The 12,857-nt window shown below is 51.5% G+C and overlaps 1 protein-coding gene across 3 annotated transcripts in view; it reads left to right on the forward strand.

Annotated features, from left to right (window-relative positions):
• The window catches only part of SERTAD2 (SERTA domain containing 2), a 70,014-nt gene that overhangs the window by 51,298 nt on the left and 5,859 nt on the right, over positions 1 to 12,857 (forward strand). The window contains exon 1 of one of the 3 annotated variants that reach the window (XM_065739607.1): positions 3,782 to 3,951. The exons of 1 other annotated variant lie outside the window; for it this stretch is intronic. The gene's annotated coding sequence lies outside the window, so the exon portion shown is untranslated. Of the gene's footprint in view, positions 1 to 3,781; positions 3,952 to 4,049; positions 4,106 to 12,857 lie in introns of those variants that run through there. One more of the 3 variants, XM_065739608.1, reaches the window with a different exon arrangement.

A 12,857-nucleotide genomic window follows, 5' to 3' on the forward strand; every position in this document is an offset into this window, starting at 1 on the left:
TATCCTGTTCCATAATATTTCCTTAATAATTGAATACGTGAAGAGTAGTAGCCCTTCTGCGAAGTGTTCAGATCATCAGGTCTCACTTTCAGACAAAATCTTGCCCTTCTTGTCCTTGAAACACTCTGGGGATTTTTACCAGGTACAACTACTTTAGTTAAGGTGTTGTTTGTTGTTTTCTTTCAATTCCTTAATGAATTCACTGTGTGGCAAGACCCCTGGTCCTGCATAGCCCCAGCTTCACATTACTAGACTCTGTGGGCCTGATCCTGCACCCCTTGAAGCCACAAGCAGCTTTTGGGAACAGGCATTGGCATCAAAATCTGGAGGAAATCTTCGAATAAGTGTACAGAGGAGGTTAGTTGTGCTCAGAACATTGATTCATGAGCTCCGTGGTTTTTGCATCTCTGTTCATTTTACCTAAGTAAGACCAACTGCCCGACTGGACGTGTAATATATGATCCTGCATTAGAACCAAGGCTGTATTTGGCCATACTCATTAATTAAACTGGTTTTTTCTGTAGGTTTTTATTTATTTATTTTTTCCTGGAGAACTAACAGAGAATGGTAATTAAGCATATTATGTATTCTAGGGAACGGTGTTTCTCCTACTGCCACAGAAACGTTAGAGGAGAAAAACAGGAACTGAAGCTGAAGATTTTTAGAAAAAAAGCTAAAAAAGAAAAGCTAAAAAAAAAGCTAAAATTGGAGTGAGAAGGGGGAGCATTCCTTCCTTCTGTTTCAGCTGATGCCTCTGTGCCTCGGGACGTGCATGGCAGCCTTGTTACAGTGGATCAGTTGCACCAGCAGGAAAAGAAAAAAAAACAACAAAAAAAAAACAACCAACAGAAGTCAAGTGAAACCTAAAGCAAAGCAGCACAGCTTTCCACAGGTGCAGCTCCCTGGTGATGCGTGACTGCAGACTGCGGGAATGCAGCACTCCAATTTATTTTGTTCTCTGAGAGGTTCACTTTTATTTGGAGCTAACCCTTGCTTGAGAAAACCACTAGTGCTTCAGTCTAGGTGCTGCTGCTGACCATCAGTCCCTGCTGCTCCAGTGCAGTTGCTGTTGTCATTGCCTGTCCATGGCTCGCTCCAGAAGGCCACAACTGACCCTGAGCTGGCCGCAGCGGGGATGTCTTGAGGCCTTGTGGTGCTTAATGATTCATGCCTTTGCCTGTGGGCTTCTTCCCCGTGGGACCTGCATTGCATGGCAGACAGTGCTACGCCAGTGGGACAAGCATCCTTGGATGTAGGCAGGCCCCAAGTTATTGGTGCTGGTAGGTCTTACTTGGCAAGGAGTTATCTTCTGGGGGCAGCATTAGGTGATTGTCCATCACCTCCTGTGTGCACTAATGCCAACATCTTCATTCCCTCCCTGGATGCCTTTTGTTCTTACAATAACCTGGTGAAACCCTCGTAGCATTAATATGTAGTGCAATTAGAGAGGGCAGGGATGCAATTAGAAACTGAGGAAACAGTTCACTGTGTCTCTTTTTCTTTCTTTCTTTTTTTTTTTTTGAAAGACTTGAGGGATGCCAACCTTCCAGTGCACTGAAGATTGCCCATTTCCTAATTAGCACCCATGTTGATAGCCAGACATTACCTGGCCGTCTGTAATATTTCTAATGAATTGCCCTAGGAAGTCTGGTGTCTGTTATCCCCTCCCAATCTTTGATTTGTCTGTTAATTGGTTTATGTTTAATACAGGATGGCTTTTGGATGATCTAAAGGAGACCCGGCCTCGTTCAGGCAGACTTTGACTGTTGTTTCTCAAAGACAGTGCTGTGTTTGGGCTGTGCCTGTGGCCCGTGCCAGGTCAGAACCCTACAGAGGAACACAGATTGGTTCCTTCTCTTGTAGTGTGCCACCCTCTTGTGTAAGCAACTCAGCAGCCTGCCCCTTGCAGGCACGGACGCTTTTCCCCCATCTCCTGCGGTTTCTGGGTGCCTCTGCCAACTCACTTCCCTGCCTGGCGTTTTGTGGCTCAGGCACAGGCTGTTTCCGTGCTCACCGACATGTTTGGGCAAATTGTTGGGCCTTGCAGACACCTCCTGGCCAGATTGCTGTGGAGCTGAGCTTCCCAGCCAGAAAACTCTCCTGAAATCCCACTCCAGGCTGTGGGAGTTGCAATGGGCAATGGGATTGTTCGCTGTGTGTTGGCCTTACCTCATCCCAGAGGGGGACGCAGCGAAGCGTGGGCAGGAACTCTGCTCCAATCGATTCATGTTGTGACCTATGCTCATCTGAGAGTGCTTCTGAGTGTGGATGCAGGTTGTACTCGTTGTGTTCAGGGGAATGATCTGAGTTGCAGTGCAACTATAAACTCCTGCCAAGAAAGGCCCAGGGGAGTTACAGTAGGAAACAGAAGGGGCGGTGAGTTTTCTCGTAGACCAGCATAAAACTGGAGCAACCTAGCAAAGTCACAAGTGCTTGGAGCTCATACTTTGGCAAAGGCTTGGGCCTTTTGCTGACGAGTATTACATGGCAAGACTGAGGCCTTGCACATCAGAGTGGAGCCAAGCTGCTTATTTAGCAGATGTTTGTGGTTATGCCTATAGTCCCGGTGATAGCATGCCCACACCCAGGCACGGCAGCCGTAAGCCTGCTGTGGACTTTGAGCTCCAGGAGGCAGGCACTGCTGGGCTGGATGCATCCCCAGCACGGTTACGTGCAGCCAGACCCTACTGTAGTACATGTCCAGAGCCAACCCCAAAGCAAATGGGGGAAGATCTATACAGCCCCTATCAGAACTCACTGCCTCCGCACGCAAGGGAGCGGGGAAAAAGGTACTATTGTAATGAGTGAGCAAAGGGGTTAGGATTTACAGGACTGTGACTACGGAAGGCTTAATTCTGCTCTTAAATATGCTGGGGAGGGCTCAGAGCCATCGCTGCGGTTGTCCCCCACTCACCAGTGTGAAGAGTGCAGAACGTGACCCTGACATTTAGCTTCAAAAAAACCCCAAACTGATGAAAACGTCTGACTGTTCTGTCTGTCTTTTGAAAAGACTGGAGCTCACTGGGCAGGTGCCACTCGAGTCCTACAGAAAATGAAGCTTTTCCTTTCATTTAGTGACTTTTGCTAATGCTGACTATCATTTCTGGAAGTCTCGCTTGCTGAGTTTCAGCACCTGTTTGCTGGGAGGTATCCAGCCAAGGGAAATCCTGCTTTTGATTTCTGCTGCCTGCTGATTGAGTCGCTTACAGTGGACAGAACTCCGAGGAGAGGTGAGATGGGGCCACACTCATGGCGTCAGTGGTAGGAAATAGCAGCCTGGGTGCTTTAAACCCTGGCTGTACAGGGTCCCTTCAGTTGTCGTTTTAAGAGTGTGTATGTGTATACCCTTAAACCTGTGTAGTACAGGATAAAGTGTTTTGGTTTTTTTTTGGTGCAGGTACCATTCTTTTCGGTCTTCTGGTTGGAAATTGAACTCTTTTTCTAGCTCGGCCTTCTGCTTGATTGATCCCAAATCGTTACGGGATCTTCAGAGGCTACTGCCTAAGAGACAGTAACGAGTAAGCATCGCCTTTCCAGCGGCTCTTCCCGCTCTCATCGGCCCGGAGTCCGAGCCGCGGTGCCGCCGGGGCTGCGGGTCGGGCACGGGTACGCGTGGAGGAGGAGGAGGAGGAGGAGGAAGGAGGGAGGCGGGGGAGGAAGGCCGGTGCGAGGCGGGGCCGTGACGCGGGCCAGAGCTCTCCGGAGCCGCCCCTGGCGTCAGCGCTGGCGGCAAGGGCTGGAGCCGGGGCTGCTCCCGCCTCCTCCTCCTCCTCCCTCCTCCTCCTCCATTGTATAATGCTGCGTGATCGCCGAGCGGAGGCTTAAATCCTCCTCCTCCTCTTCCTCCTCCTCCGCACCCCCGGCGCAGCGCGGGAGCGCCATATGGAGCTGCTGTGAGGGGCGAGAGCCGGCGCCCCGCATGCTCGAGTTGCCGGCTGGAGCCGCATGCTGGTGAGCGAGCGGGGCCGGGGGCGGCAGGGGGACGTGCGAGGGGGACTGGGGGCGGCCCCTGGGGCCGTGTCCCCGCTACCTCCCCCCCCCATCCCCCGTTAGCGGGGCCGTGCCGAGCCGAATGCTGCTCCGGCCGGAGAGGGGCACGGGGCAGGTGCGCGAGGCTCCCTTCACTTTTAATCGATAAAAAAAAGTACGCCTCGCTCCGCATCCCCCTGCCAGCAACCTCGGCGCGTCCTTCCAGCCGGAGGGGTGCAGCCTCACCGGGAGCTCCCGAGGGCAGCGCGGGACGCGGGGAGCTGCCGCTCTGCTGGAGCGGGGCTGACATATGGCCGAGCATGCCTGCACCCCTCCTGGGCTGCGGTAGGGCGAGGGATTAACGGGGCTTCCCCCCCCTTCTCCCCTCGTACGCTCCCTGATAGCGCAGCCGGGAGGGGTTGGGGGGGTTGGGGTTGTGGACTGGGTTGTTCGGCTTTGGAAAACGGTGTGTTCATTGTGGCTTCCTGCACGGAGATGGGGCGTGTGTGTGTACGTGTGTGGGGGGGTGATCTAGGAACAAAATCCCTTTTGCGGAGCCCCTCTCGTTCGGGGTGTTTGCTGCCTCGCTCGTGTCAGTGTGTCGGGTCTGGAAGGACGAGCTCTCTTTAAGCACAAAAAGGGGAGCGTGTGGTTACTTGCTGTTATTTCTTTGCGTCTTCTCAAGCGCATCTGGAAAACTCTTGGACACTTCTGTTGGAAATCTGTGGTGAGGTTCACACGCTGTCCTTGGGTCTCCTCGCTGCCTCATTTGCAGTTACACGGCTGTTATGTGAAACGAACGTGCCCGTTTCACCTGCTGGCCCCCTTGCCCGGTGCAGGGCACAGCGTGTCACAGCTCTGCTTTGGCAGCCCATGCTCAGACCGGTGCGAACTCCCGGCTCAGAGAAACACAGGCTTTTGCCCAGCCAGTGCCCGGGGACAGCACGGTGGCTCTCTGTGCAATCACTGAGTGCTGTATTTGGCCACTGCAGGACGTGCCAGTGCTCAAACAATGGTGGTGGAGGGCTTGGCTGCCCCCTAACATCAGCTTTCTGCTGTGTGTCTCCAGCGAACGCTTCCTATCGGCGTGAGTTGAAAAGGCAGTTCTTGCCTTTTTGTTCCCACTTGCAGGGACTCACCTGCACAAAATACTCTCTCCAAATGCGTTGGAGAGAAGTCTGTCGGGCTTCTCACTGGGCACAGCATTTCTGACAGCTTCTCAGTTTCCACCTCAGCGCAGGGGGAGCCTTGGCGGCAGCAAAGCAAACCACAGAAATGAATCGCGAGGTCGCTGTTCGTTATTATGTATATTGCCTTAGAAACGAAGCAGCTGATTAGGCAGGGTGAGTTAGAAGTTGCCTTTTCTGCCTGAAGTTAAAATGCACGCATTTCCACATAATAACCCAGTATCTTTTGGATCTGGTTTAACGTAATGAGCTCGTGGTGGTGTTCCAGATAGGAGGAGGATTAGCAATTTGTGCTGCCGGGATAGGTATATTAGAGAGCTTCCTGGGGAATCCTGCCATTGTCCAAGCAAGTATTGCAGATCCTACTGTAACAGCTGGAGATCTTCCCCCTTTCGTGACTGCTCCTACTTCCATTTAAGTTGGTAGTAAAAGCCGCCCACTCCTTTTGGGCAAGAACTGGATTGGACTGTTAACAAATGAAACTTGACTTTGTGCATACTAGAAACTGACTTGGATTTTTTCATGCTGGGCTGATTTCTTTTTCTCTGAAGCTGATTAAAAACAAGCAACAAGAAACTTGCTAGCTATAGGTACTTCAAGTTGTGTCTGGAGATGAAACAGCCTTAAAGAGTGTGAAATATGTCTGTAGGTGCTGATTTATTAAGAAATATAATTGCATTCCTTCATACACCTGCTCTGTTTTGATGGTAAAGATGAAATAATGCCACTGTTTCTCAGTGTTCTGATACAAATGATAGTCATAGGTAACCTAAGTGCTCCCATCCTCTGCCTGGGAGGCACCCAGGGGTGTAAGGTGATGTGGTACTATCCAGGAAACCCTCAAATTCAGTACTCTGAATTTCACTGTATCTTCCATGAAGTGCAACAGGTTTTGTGCAGTGTCTGCTTTGAAGGAGTCTGCCGTCGTTTACGCAAGCTGCTTTTATTTTTCCAATAAATAATTCATTGGGGGTGGGGGGGAAGAGAATTATTTCAGGAACTCTGACTTCTTTCGCGCTGATGTAAAACGCTCCTGGCGCAGTTCTTCTCCAAGAGCACTAGCACCAGACAGGTGATCCAAAATACTCGTGACTTTTTTGTCTTTTTGCTTTTATGTAACATCTTCGAGTGTAATCTGTCAAGCAGGGAGAAGGCGGTGCTTTGAAAGTGCTAAGTGGTTTGCTGGTAATCTGCTTTTTTGTAAGGTAGCAGAGATACACCTTCTCCGCAGCTCGCTGTGCGCAGGCGGCTCAGGAGGAGCGGCTCCGGTTGCAGCAGTTCCTTAGCACGCACTCGCACCAATCAGTGCCAGAAACGGCGGCTTCCAGCTCCCAGGTCCAAAGATCAGCAGCGAGCTGAAAGAGGGAGCAAGGTCCAGTTTGACTGGAAGCAGGCTGGCGGCACGGAGCTCAGCGTGGGTGAATCCCCTGCTAACCAGCGCTGCGGAGCAGTGGAATTGGCCGAGCTGAGCGCAGTGCTGACTTCCTTCAGGGGCCTGGCACTGTGTGCTCCCTGCCTCTTGGTTTCTGCCGGCTGCTAGAGTTGTGCTGCCCTGAAGAAGTGCTCGCTTTCTGTAAGTGAACAGAGACCCTCTGACACGTGGTAGTTCTTTAATTCTTCGGCAAACAAAGTCAGTTCTTGTGTTTGCTATAGTGGAGGCTTCAGGTTTTATTTATTTATTTTTTGTTTGTTTGTTCAGCATTACCAGTGCAAACACTACCAAAAAAAAAAAAAGAAAAAGAAAAAATGAATAGAATAACAAAGCAACAAAGGTGACTGTTGAACACAAGCAGGGAAAGCAAACCTTGTAAACGCAGCACTAACTTTGCCGTTGGGTGCCCTGAAGTGGAGCATTAGGCTGCAAGCAGACGTGGCGGGGGCTGTGCCCTCCCTGCTGCAACTGCACGTGGAACCACACTGAGTAGAAACCACGCAGCGACCCTGGCTGCTGTGAGTGTGCTGGATGCTCTGTCATCACGAGGTGGCTGGGAGGAGTTGTGAAGGTGCGCTTGACCTGTGAGTGGGAGATTCCTCCAGCTCGAAGGGGAACTCCTGCCTGGGGAAGAGCTGCTTTGAGGGCATTTCCCAGGGAGAGCTGAGACTGCTTACACTGGGGTCTGGTGCAGGCAGACTTCAGGAGTGGCTGGAAGCGGTGCTGAGGAGCAAGGTGCTGGAGAGGTTTTGCCACCTCTACCACTAGAGAGAGGTTTTGCCTCTCACTTGTCCCTTCAGTGGGGCCATGAGCACGTCGGCACCAGCTGTGCATTGTGGGGCCCTGTGTTAGGTGAGTTGCAGCTGTTATCCCCCAAACGAGGGGCTGCATTCACTCCCCTGCTCTGTACCTAACTGCAGTCTTGCCTTACAACACCTGAAGATGCCAATCTATATAACCCAGTCGGTGTCTTGACAAGTGTCTTGTCTTCTCCTTAATGAGAAATTTCTCATTAAAATTACACTGGAATTGAGTCTTAAGTGGTGTTGAATGGCACGAGTCTGTTTGTGTGATTATTAGGAGCCAAAGCTTGTTTACCTTGCTTTCATACCAGTAAGATGTATTAGATTTCATCTGACAGCTTCTGCTTCCAGGGAAGTTTGAATAAAAATGTGTTCTAGTACGTTACGAGCACAAGAAAAAAAAGTGCAAATGTGGGTTGTTTCCTTTCATGTTATTTTTAAAACTGGGCGGTATATGGAAGTAGCAGAAGAAAGAAGTTCCTTTTTCAAAGGAACCCTGACATGATGGAAAGACCTGAGCTCTCCCAAAAGCTGGCTTGGGCGGCGTGCAATGAGTAAAGCTGTTCCCTCGATCTCCCCCCAAAAGCTCTGTGCTCCTTGAGCCACGCTCACCTCTCACAGAAGTGTGACCGCTATCAGCTCCTTCCTCAGCAGTCCCCAAGGCTCCTGCAGAGCAGCCTGTAGCTTCAGCCCTTTCAGACCTGGCGTGGGGCAGGCAGGCGGGCAAGCTGCGCTATAGAAAGAACCGCCCATGACTGGAGGTAAACTATGCGGATATACGTTGGGGTGGAGGTGGAAGGGAGCGTGGAGGGCATATTTGAAGCGAACTGTGCAACTGCTACAGCAGGTCTGACTAGTTTCAGACGCCTTAAGGCAGCTTTGTCTCAACTTCAGGTAGCTGCAAAATGAAGTTTTAAAACCTAATTCAGAAAATACATCGTCATCTTCCGGCGCCTCCACAAACCCTCTGCTCTTCGTGTGTTTTTACAGGCAGCCTTTCACTCATGGAAGAAAGTGCTTAACATGTACACGTGCACGTGTACATGGTTTGCATACTTTTAAAATACGCATTTCATCAAGATAGGAGGCAGGCGTGCATGCACAAGCCACAGTGTTTTTTTTTCAGCTAGTGGTAACGCTTTGCTGGATCTCCGTGTGTGAGCGTACGTGTGTGCCAGTGAGAGAGAACTGTCCGCATGTGTGCTCTTCCCATGGCACGATTTGCTGCTGCTCACTGTATGTGCCTGTCCCCGTGCAGGGGCAGTGACTCACACTGCTGTGCTGTGCTGTGCTGTGCTGTGCTGCCAGCGGAGGGATTTTGACCGGGGCGACTTTCATGCCAGCTGTCCCAGGGGCCTGATAACTTGCTCGTGCTCCCCTCCTGCGCTCTCTTTCACCCTCCTGCACCATCTGGCTCTTGGAAACAGCCCTTCCCCTCTCCTCCCCTAACCAAAGCATGACACAAACGCCTCGCAAAGGAACACAGGCGCGACCGAGTTGTCGGCGTTGCGTGCCTGTGTGACACAGCACAGAGCTTCCTCTTGCTGCCCTGCCTTCTCCTCGCTGTCGGTGGGACACATGTGATACGTCTGTGCTGTGATAAGGGCTGTTTGTTTGTTTGTTCAATTGAGGGGAAAACCAGCATAATAACATCTCGGGGGAGGTGAATGGGCTGCTCTGACCAAACACAAAATGCAAACTTCTTCGTTGCTGTGCTTGAGATGCTGTGGATCGTGCGGAGGCTGTTTTAAATGGCACTGCTTTGGTGCTGTGGTTTTTACCGTGTGGTCCAACAGGTGCTGTGAAAAATGAAATCCCTTTCCTCTCTGGCCGTAGCTGCTGCATGTTGAGAGCAGTTCAAGGCTGGCCAAAGGTCCCTCTGTCAGCTCTCAGAAGGCTCCTTGGGCCGACATGAGAGCACACACTGCATTTCAACAAACGTGAGAGCTGCAGGCTGACGTGATAACATCACCCAGCGCTGTCTTAGCGAACTCTCACGTCAAACTTTAACTCTGTTGTTGTTGCTCATTGGTGGAGAAATGTCCAGCAGTTTTACTGCCTCCCCACAAGAGAAGTGGGGGTGAGTGAGAGCTTTTTGACAGAATACCCTTGTTTGCAGGGCTGTGTTCATTTATGGCAGCAACAACGTTGAAAGCAACTCTCGAGTGCGACATAACTGCTTCACAAAGTGCCAGGGAAATGCCTTCTGTTCTAATCTTTGTTTCTTCCCTCTTTTAACTTTCAGTAGCGAGAAACAAGTTAACAAACGCAACCTGCAGGCCAGGAACTAAAATGACTTGTCATTGCTGGGATGTGCTTTGCATTTTGCGGCACATGTTTCTTTGGAGTTTTTGCTCTTCCCCTCCCTCCCCCCCGGTTTGCTGCTTTTCAGTTTGACTGTGATAATTTATTCAGTACTGTTTTCAGAGCAATAACCTACTTTTTTGGCAAACCTTTCGGTTCTTTCTGCAGCAGTGTGGGTATTTTTTTTCCCCCGTGCATCGATGAAGGGTGTAGGACGAGGGGGAAAAACGAGCAGTCTGTGGGGAAAAGGCAGTGCAATATGCTTGAAAGCAAGGGCTCTGACCAAGCAACTATAAACACACACAGAAAACTCTTATTATACACAAAGGAGTCTGGTCCCTCTTGGACACGTGCACAACACTCATTAACCTTTATAGGAACGTTACACAGCCAGCGCAGACGGGTCCGCAGGGCTCCGTCCCCACTAAAAATACCAGCTAGCCCATGGCACACGTGTGCTGTTAGAGATGTCTCATGGGCTACAACAGCACAGCATCGCTGTCATCTATTGTTCCGAGTGGCTTTGCTGAGGAGGAAGGATGTGTTGGGTGTGCGGTTTCATCCTCCTTCCTTAGAGGCTGACCTGTAACATCTTGTCATGTAATTTCAGCAGGGAGAAGGGAGCGTGCGTTCGTTAATCTGTGTCACTTTCTGGTGGCCTCGACGGCTCTTGCAGATCGTTTCCAGTGTGATTTACAAGGAACCTCTTCCCAGCCACGCGCTCTCCCTGCTGCTGCCTGCAGGCCCTGGAATGGGAAGACGAGGAAGGTGGCAGGCTCACGGCTGAGCCAGGCCCCAGAGCAGCACAGCCACCTTCGTTGCTGCTGCTCCACTGCTCCATGAGATGCCAGCCCCACTTCTCCCCGTGTGCAGGCCTCAGCATGCCTCAGTGGGACCAGCAGCTGCTGGGCGAGGGGCCCCAGTACCAGGAGCAGCACAGAGCTGGGTGAGCTGCTTGGCAGCTCCCAAAGAGCCTGTGCGTGGAAGCACTCGCGTGCTTTCCAGGTGACTGCAAGCAGAACCTGAATCATCAGCTCTTCCTGTAGTGGAGCCTGAGAAGCTGGCCTAACATAGCACCCGGTTTTATTTACTGCGGTTCTCATTTCCTACTACTGATGCCCAGGTGTGTTATGCAGATCCTAATCCTTCAGCTTTTGACACTGGCAGCAGGCAGAGCTGCTCAGCCTGCGTGCACCCAGCACTGTACGACTTGATCTGTGCTTGGCAGGCCTGGCGGCTTCCTTAGGGCTGCCACGTGGAGCCTGAATTTGAGAAGAACCTTGGCCGGGCTCGGTGGGGTGGCTGTGCAAAGCATGGGGCCGCAGCAAGGCCCCCCCTGGGGGAGCTGAACAGAGGGGTCTGCACAGAGGGCATTTTGCCCTGTGATCACCCCAAGAGCCACAGCTCCTGGTGGCAATCCGCCACCAAGGCTCACATCAAGCTGCTGTGAGACATGTGCGATAGACGTGTCTTCTGCCAGGCAATCCCTTTCTCCAGTAGACTCCACCGCCTTGCGCAGGAATAAGGGCTGTTCTGGATGAAGGTTTTCTAGCCTCAGAACGCTGCCTGGCAGCTCTACCTGCTCCCTGTGCTGAAACGAGCCGTCCTTATTGCTCGTGGCTGGGCTGCGGTGTGCCCGGCTGACCTGCGTCGTCTCGTTCCCCTCCTGCTCCTGCCAGCGCAGATTTGAATGGCTTAACGAGCTAACAAGCGCCAGTCTGATTTAAACTTGTATTAAGTTCTGCTACCCCGATAGGATTCTTAATATTATAAACACCCTTAATAACACGGCTATAATCTAGAAAACCTGCTCTCCTTTTCCCAAACAATTACTTAACGAGGCAGTAATTTATCCTAAGCTATATTTATTGGAGCCTTATATTCACTGCAGCTTTATCAGACGCGCTGCGCTGGGTGCGTGCAGTTAGTCAGAAACATTCGAGCTGCTCCGCTTCTTCCAAGGGAACATGTTACATTTAGCAAGCTGACAGCATTAGAAACTGTTTCCAATTTAATAGAAGCATATGTTTCCTGCGAGGCTGAACATGCTGCAGAGTTGGAGATCGCCTTAGACTGCAGCTTTGCTTTTTTGTTTTGTTTTCTTTTTCAGCGTGGTAGGAACGAGCTGGAGAGCAGAGGCAGGAGTGGGGTGTGCGAGCTGTGTTTCTGGTTGTTTCGCTGGCTTTTGTTTCCCAGAGAGCCTCGTAGCAGGGCTCGGGCAGGCTGCGAGCTGAAGAAACTCTCAAGAAAGTCGTGTGGGCGGCATGCGGAGAGCTGCGCTCGAAACGCAGTTTCTGATCATTAACAAACAGCTAGAGCTTGCTCTGCCCTCTGGGCCTCAAATAGTACAGTATGCAACAAGGGAGAGCAGGCAAGGCACGAGGATGGAAACAGTAGGATCAGATTACAGTTTCAAAATATCGCTGGAACACGTTGGCTGGCGTTACGCTATTGACTGGCGTTATAATTGCACTGCTTATTTGCTAGGGAAGGCTTCACCTTACTTTCTTATTAATGTGGACGTTGCTTCGGGGCCTGGGGGACCGAAGTTGAACCGCGGAGGGGCTGCACTCTGGAAACGTGAGCGTCCCAAGCTTCCCCTGCTCTGCGCCAGCTTTCCTCATGTTGCCCTCCACCTCTTAGACTGACCCCTGAGCATCGCCCACCGCAGCTGCCCTTACTCATTGTGAGCCTGGTAAGGTGGGTGGGTGCCGGCAGCGGGGTGCTGCTGCCGAGCCTGCAGGGAGAGGGGAGAAACAGCCACCACTGACGGCTGCCGCTGGCACCAGCAGCCATGCGTTGGAGGCTTGTGAACATGAAAGCAATTCCCTGTGCTCTCTGGAAGCACAGAGCTACCCAGGAGGCCAATTTTTTAATACGGCTCCGATGGAGAGTTTTGTAAGCGCTTATTAAACCTCACTCCGTTTAAAAAGCAAAGCAAAAAAGCCATCCAGAATTAATGTGAAATGTAAGTATCAGGGAAAACAAACCTTGTAAACGAGAGGGCACAGCTCTGGAGAGGCAGAAAGCTCAGCACAGCTTTCCCCCTACCTCTCTCCTAGGGTTGTCCTTTGTGCCTTCTGCTCACCTCTGCCATTGGAGCAGATCCTTACCCAGCAGCACTCGCCGGGAGCTCTCCCTGCAGCCGGGCAGCGCAGGCGC

Source organism: Cyrtonyx montezumae, unplaced genomic scaffold (genome assembly GCF_038088225.1).
Source record: "Cyrtonyx montezumae isolate F1298 unplaced genomic scaffold, pur_monq_1.0 scaffold_24, whole genome shotgun sequence".
Classification (NCBI taxonomy): Eukaryota; Metazoa; Chordata; class Aves; order Galliformes; family Odontophoridae; genus Cyrtonyx; species Cyrtonyx montezumae.